This window comes from Chiloscyllium punctatum, chromosome 13 (assembly GCF_047496795.1).
Source record: "Chiloscyllium punctatum isolate Juve2018m chromosome 13, sChiPun1.3, whole genome shotgun sequence".
In the NCBI taxonomy this organism is placed as follows: Eukaryota; Metazoa; Chordata; class Chondrichthyes; order Orectolobiformes; family Hemiscylliidae; genus Chiloscyllium; species Chiloscyllium punctatum.
Window position 1 is genome coordinate 25,394,251 of NC_092751.1, and position 7,657 is coordinate 25,401,907.

At 38.1% G+C, this 7,657-nt stretch overlaps 1 non-coding gene across 1 annotated transcript; it reads left to right on the plus strand.

The window, feature by feature from the left end:
- The first annotated feature begins 7,093 nt into the window (after positions 1-7,093).
- On the plus strand, positions 7,094-7,284 carry LOC140484771 (U2 spliceosomal RNA). Its single transcript, XR_011962325.1, has one exon. It is a non-coding gene; the product is annotated as a U2 spliceosomal RNA (small nuclear RNA).
- Positions 7,285-7,657: the final 373 nt, after the last annotated feature.

Below are 7,657 nucleotides of genomic sequence, written 5' to 3' on the forward strand. Positions count from 1 at the left end.
ATTTAAAGAATCCAATGTGTTGGTGTGAAAACCCTTCATTGTTGACATTTGCAAGCGAGGTGTATAATGCTCAGGCACTGGCTGGAAGTCAAGGTGTAAGAAAATCTGATTCATCCTGGAGCTGATTGATTCCAGCTGCTGTTTGACTTAGTTTAACTAATTTTGTATTTGTCCCGATTTCGCTGCCTGTCGGTGAATTTAGAACGTCCAATTTCAGTCCAAGGGTCACTTCACATCACTGGAGAGTTAAAATATAATTCACATATTGTGATAACAATGAATTTTCAATTAAAATTTGTGTTTTCACAAACAAAACGATTGGATGTTTTCCGGGAATTAAAAATGACATTGATTAAATATTTATTAAGATTGATAAACTGAGAATTATAATCTAGTTGCAGGAATGTTAAGCTGTTAAACCACAGACTTAGGACTGTTTTGATTTGGAGTGATTTGAAGGCGACAGTGTTGGACTGGGCTGTACAAAGTTAAAAATCAAACACCACCACGGCTATCGTCCAACAGGATTATTTTGCTGAACTAGCTCTCAGAGCGCTGCTCCATCATCAGGCGGAAGCTAGTGCTTCCAAATAAACCTGTTGGACTATAGCCTGGTGTTGAGTAATTTTTAACTTTGTTTTTTAGAAGGAATGTTTTCTTTTATTCAAATATACAGGCTGTTCAAGAATTCTATCTAGCCTTCTGTGATTTTCTTTTAGAGACCACTCATGTATAATTCATACAATTTTCACTGAAATCAGTATTTCAAATTTCCATCAGATTTAAGATGAAAATGAGTACCAAGTAATGAGTACTTCCACGAATGGAAAATACAATAAATTCAATTTACAGAGGCAAGATTCAAGTTCGATCTGAATAAGCAAATAACCACTTTGAATGGAAAATATCTGAAAACGTTTACATTTAAATTTGGACGAAGTCAAATTACTTCTTTTTGAAATACATGGCCTGAAAACTTTTTTGAAAATATGAACAAATCAGGACTATCAACATGTCTTGCTGTCAGTGTCGTCGGCCAATTGTCATAAAGAATAAATACCACTTTCAGCAACAAGTATCATGTGTAATTACTGAATTGAAAAGTAAGTTGATAGCTCTTGTATTTGTTCGCAAAATGATAACCAGATGTTTACTGTGGTTATTGCGCTCAGTAACAATATGATCAAGATCAATGGCTGTTAGAATCATTGGCCACTCGTAAATAAGAACAGACACTGCTTTGAGCAACAAGTATCATGAATAATTACTGAACAGAAATTTCAGAGACACCCATTGTATTTATTGGAGGGAATGATGACCAGACGCTTACTGTGGTGATTAATCTCAGGAACAATAAGACAATTACTCAGATGATTTCCTGAACAGTAATTAGATGGTCATGAAGACCATTGTGTGGCTTTATGTATCGTGCTTTGTGTGAGCATTGATTTCAATAACATTGTGATAGTATACAAATGTGCAGCTGAGGTGACTTGGCCATGCTAAATTGCCCATAATGTTCACGGATGTTTAGGTTAGGTGTATTAGATTTTGTTAGAGTGGTGCTGGAAAAGCACAGCAATGCATGCAGTATCAGAGGAACAGTAAAATCGACGTTTTGGGAAAAAGCCCTTAATTAGGAATGCAGCCTGTATTCCTGATGAAGGGCTTTTGTCCAAAACATCGATTTTAATGTTCCTCGCATGCTGCCTGAACTGCTGTGCTTTTCCAGCACCACTCTAATCTAAACTCTGGTTTCCAGTATCTGCAGTCATTGTTTTTACCTAGGTTAGGTGTATTAGTCAGGGGAAATGTCGAGTAATCGAGCAAAGGAGTGTCTGGGTGGGTTAATCTTTGGATGGTCAGTGTGGACTGTTGGGCCAAATGGCCTGTTTCAACACTGTAGGGATTCTATGACTCTATGATTCTATGATTTTGGATTAAATTGATAGGTGAGTGCTAAAGATACTACTTAAAGTCAACAAAATCTTTAAGTTTAGCAAGGTACTTTGAAGCCATCATGCATGAAGTGAGATACGTGAGTGAGAGAGAGAGAGACAGAGAAATTAATGTTCAAATGAAAACACGCTAATAGTTTCACAGCATATCAATCTTACATTCAATATGAAAAGGTGAATGGAAAATAAAAACAAATTCCTGACAATTCATGAATGACTAATAATTAGAACTTTAATTTGATCAATGCACATACCAGTATTTAGATGAATTGCAATGTTTAGTTACAAATGTAGGTGATCAGCTGACCAATGAATAAAATGAAGTTGCATTTGGTTATTTTGCTGAAGAGGAATTTCGACTGTTAATATTTTCCTTTTTATAATTTCCGAACTGCTCTGACACATCTCCGCTGAAGGTGGAAATTGAAATCATTCCTCCTGATGTTGTCATAGAGAAACTGTCAGAGCTCCACAAAAACCCGTCATAATGTTACCATCCGGGAAGGGCAAGTGTATAGTCATATATTTACGGCGGCAACTCAAATGAAAATTAATCAGATGTTTCTTGTAATTATTTGAATGGGAATTAATTGCGTATGTCCTGTGTGTAATGAACTGACAAACCGAATTAGTAATTTACAGTAATGATGTAACAAAGCAATAATGACTTTAATTAAATATGAATCTCGTGATTACTCATGATAAGAAAAAACCGAATCATTTGATCAGTGTACACTGATGAACGAAACTTAATCAATCAAATAGTTCTATATGTTCAATGCTTTTTATCACAGAATGAAAAGAAAATTAATATGCATTTGCAACATAAATGATTAGGAAAATAAATGAGAATTTTAAATGATTTTGTTCCATGAAAAGTGATTAACTTGTATTGTGTTTATAGATACAGTAAATGTTAACATTGAAGTTAAACATAATTAAATCAATTCAACTGTTTCCACGGTCAAAATAAAAATTGATATTCACAATGCCCACTGCAAAATCTTTACTTTATTTAATTTACGAGCCATAATTTCGTAGTAATACTTTGAACTATATTGAACAATGATTAGATAATAGCAACAATTGAATTGCCAAAATAATATCATTTCATTTAAGAATACTGAGAAATTTCAGTTAATTATTTCACTGAGCAATGTGGAGAAACGACCTGGAGTCATTCTAATGAAAAGTAATTACAGTTCTCTGAACGCTTCAGGCTGAGATTACCACGATCATTCAAATGAGCAATTATCATATATTTACAATGAGGCATCGAATGGGAAGTCATTGGTTCCATTATGGGATCGTTCACCTAAACAGTAAATTGATTTTTAAGTTGGAGTGTTCGTTCGAAGAAACAATTGATGGAATTAAAATGCGAATCGCACTATATTTGTTAGAAAGACTAACTCCAATAACTGTGCAAATTACGGTCATGGCAGTGACTGGAAAATTACGTTGTAATCTAAAAAAAAGATTCAATATTTTAAAAGCACTTTGTTGTGATGATGATTGGGTATTCATTTAGTTCAGTAAACTGAAAAATATAATATGGTAGCTAGCTTTATGATTCACAAAAATGAGCCATTCAGTGATTATTCAGCAGAATTGCTTTTGGTTCAAAAATGCAGGATTACAAGAATTACATGTTTCCATCCATTGGTTTGCTTATTGAGATGTAGCTTTAATTTACAACTTTTTGTTCATGGCCAATGTTTAGACATTCATGTCAGACGTATGAAATAAATAAGTAGATAGTGAAAGTGCACATTGCAGTGAACATAAGATACAGGGATCTTCCATAATTTTGTGATTATTGCACATCGACAAATAACTCGAGAGTAAAAAATAATTAGAAATCAACATGGAAAGCAGTTTTTTTTCTTATAAGATATTGAAAGAAATCCTTATGCATTGCACATGGTTTGAAAACACATCAGTCACCAAAACACCAAGGTCATAAAAATCATCGGTTTAAGACAATAAGACCCGTAATGAAGAGTATTCTGCTCAATGGTATTTAGAGGACCTTGAACATCTTCATGTCGTTCTTGCAGAGAAAACTCTTTCATTCAACAGTTCTAATTGAGCACAAACAGCCAAGTTTCTGGTATTGAGATGGGGTATGTCAGGTTTCAAGAGTGGCAGGTTTATGGGGTATGTCAGGTTTATGGGTGGCACGGTGGCACAGTGGTTAGCACTGCTGCCTCACAGCGCCAGAGACCTGGGTTCAATTCCTGCCACAGGCAACTCTCTGTGTGGAGTTTGCACATTCTCCCCGTGTCTGCGTGGGTTTCCTCCGGGTGTTCCGGTTTCCTCCCACACTGCAAAGATGTGCAGTTCAGGTGAATTGGCCATGCTAAATTGCCTTATTATTAGGTAAGGGGTAGATGTAGGGGTATGGGTGGGTTTGCTCTTCGGCGGGGCGGTGTGGACTTGTTGGGTCAGTTTCCACACTGTAAGTAATCTAATCTAAAAAGAGATTGATTGTGTTCAGACACTCTCTAGTCCGAGGCACAGACGGACGTTTCTGTGGCCAGCAACAAAAAATCATAATTATGTGTTGCCTCCCTGGTGCAGGATCAAGGATGTCTCCGAGACGGTGCAGAATATTCTCTCAGGGGAGAGGGATCAGCAGGAGGTCATTGTACACATTGGAACAATAGGAAGGAAAAAGGATGATTTTCTGAAGGGAGAAAATAGAGTGTTAGACAGGAATTTAAAAAGGAGGTCTTCGAGAGTAATAATATCTGGATTACTCACGGTGTTACAAGCTAGTGAGGACAGGAATAGGAGGATAGAGCAGATGAATGCATGGCTGAGCAGCTGGTATAGATGGCAACCAGTTTCTAGTGGAGTGCCACAGTCCTGGGACAACATATTAATAATGACTTGGGTGAGGGAAGTGAATGTACTGTCACCAAGTTTGTAAATCAGTAGGAAGGCAAGTGGGGAGAATGTCAGTGTCTGCAGAACATTCTAGATAGGTTAAATGTGTGGGTGAAAACTTGGCATGTGGAATATAAGGAGGAGAAAGTCAGGAAAAATGGAAGAGTTTAATATTATTTAAATGGAGAAATACTGCAGATAGCTACAGAACAGAGGGATTTGGAATTCCACATCTGTGAATCAGAAAAAGCTGACATTGGAGTTCAGTGAGTAATAGAGAAGGTAAATGGAATGGTGGAACCAAAATCTGCAATTGCTGGAAAAACGCAGTACTGAAGAAGAGTCATTGGACCCAAAATATTAACTCTGTTTTCTCTCCACAAATGCTGCCAGACTTGCTGAGTTACTCAGTCAATTTCTGAATTTGTTTCTGATTTCCAGCAATCACAGTTCTTTGGATGTATTTTTTAACACATTGCTGGTTTTTATTTCAACGGGAATACAGTACAGCCTTCATCCTTTCAAAAGAGTCTCACAATCTGCTAAGCAGACCACTTTTTGCTTGTTTAGTTTACAAATTTGTTAAAGGCAAGATATCCAGCGAAAATTATGCACAAATTTCCAGTAAGCTCACACATTCCTGAACATTTACCAATTTGTCATTTAGTTTTAGGAAAAAATGAATTCTATTAAAGTCTTCACTTTTGCTGTCCTTGGCAATATCTGTGAATGTGTGTGTGACTGCCTGCTTGTGCATGTTTGTTTGGGATATGTGTGTCTTTGTGTGTGTGTATGGGTGTCTGTCTGTATATATGTATGTGTTTCTGAGTGTCTCAATATAGCGATAGGAGGTATATTTAGTAAGTTTGCAAATTACACCAAAATTGGAGGTGTCCTTCGAAGTGGAAATAATTGTCGGTTTGGAAGGTGTTGTCGAAGGATTTTTGGGAAACGTTTGCAGTGCACCTTGATTCAACTCAGCATCGGTGGTGGATGGAGTAGATGTTTGTAAGGCGGGTACAATTACAACACTTGAAAAGCATCTGGATTCAGATGCTGATAACTGGGACTAGGTTTATCCAAGTTATCTGATGGATGCCAGCCACTTAAACAAAGTGTCTATTTCCGTGCTGTACAACTCCACGACTCTGTGAATCTTGATTTGCAATTCTAATGTAGCAAATTGCAATTCGAGTATTTGGAGTCAAAGCCAAATCACTTGTTGCTGATTCACTCGATCGAACTTCAGGTCCACCATGGTTCTGTTAATTTCAATTGACGGGGTTGGCAGAGTTTAATGGTTTGGAGATCAGAGTTGACATAATACAAGATGGATGGATTAGTCTAAGGATTTCCGTTCAGAACAGTCGCCTAATATTTCCAGGCAGTGATAGTACTCGATCAGAATTAGAACCCGTTTCAATTGTTTGCCTTGAATTGCCTTGTGGAGAGGCAGGAATTGTTACCATTAACAGCTCAGTTTGTTTATACCAGAGAATGGAACAGCACAAACTCCAGACAATTGCATATATCAAGTTAAAAATCACACAACACCAGGTTATAGTCCAACAGAATTAAACCTGTTGGACTATAACCTGGTGTTGTGTGATTTTTAACTTTGTACACCCCAGTCCAACACCAGCATCTCCAAATCATGGCATAGATACATGATGGCGGGGAGTTGAGGTTAATTATTTTTGAACGAATGTCACATTTCATCAAGGTAAGGAGGTAAATCCCTACCATCTTCATTCAGTAGTTACTATTGGCTGTGCACTGCCTGAGGGGCCACTGGAGCCGGATTCAATCATCGGGAAAAGCATGGGGAGTGGGACTAGGGAAGGAGCCCATACAGAGTGACAGCTGACGCAGACAATGAGAGGCTGCAGTACATCCCCCTGTGCTGCACCATTCCCTGTGTCCAGCTCTGTTCCAGTGGGTTGCTGCAATCTCATTGATACTCTGTCAGAGACACACTACCGGCTTGTTAGTGACGTACACTCGGCCCCAGCGTAGCTGATTGGTACATTGCTGGTCATCTACATTCACTATCAAACTGTTTCATAGAAAAGATTAAATGAATTCACCTGGACAAACGGATCGTTTACTCTGGTCAGAAGATCTGGAAATGACTAGGCAGCAATGAAACTGTCAGCCGTGAGCTATAGGTCTTTGTTCACAGTCAGGCTGATGGTAAATGTAGGAAGCGGCTGGGTCCTAAGGTAGTCAGGGAGACGACAAGTATCGCTTCTCAGCCTTTTGGCTAAGATCATGTGTAGTTCTGTTCTTGTCAGTTTTAATATCTGATAAGTCCCTGATTTAGGGGCTGAATATTAATCTGATTTTTGCAGGACGAAGTTGTGTCAGGAGCTTGCTCCGATAACTTCACGCATCATCCCAGTATTGCAGTGTTTCGGGGAATGGTGCACGTCCCCACTAAAAAAGGCGAACAGTAGATTTATTTTTTATATGTTGTATTCTTTATGATCCGAATGCGGAAAGCTTTCGGTTAGTCAAGTCAGACTTGCCTTCGTGCTAATCAGCTTGTTCTACCATCCGATTCGTTTGAGTCTTTCTGCGTGTTATGTTCAGCACTCACTCTTAATGTTGTCACTTCATCCCTGGTACATGCTGCCCCTTCCCACCAACTCCAATTCCCAACTACAGAAGTTTTACAAAGTTGCCCACCAGCTCTACCTAATGGCAAACGGCATTTCAGAAAACAAAAGGGAGAACATGAAGCTATTGAAGTAATCAACAGTTCGGATTTTGATGATGATGAGAGTCACTTTGATGTATTAAATGAG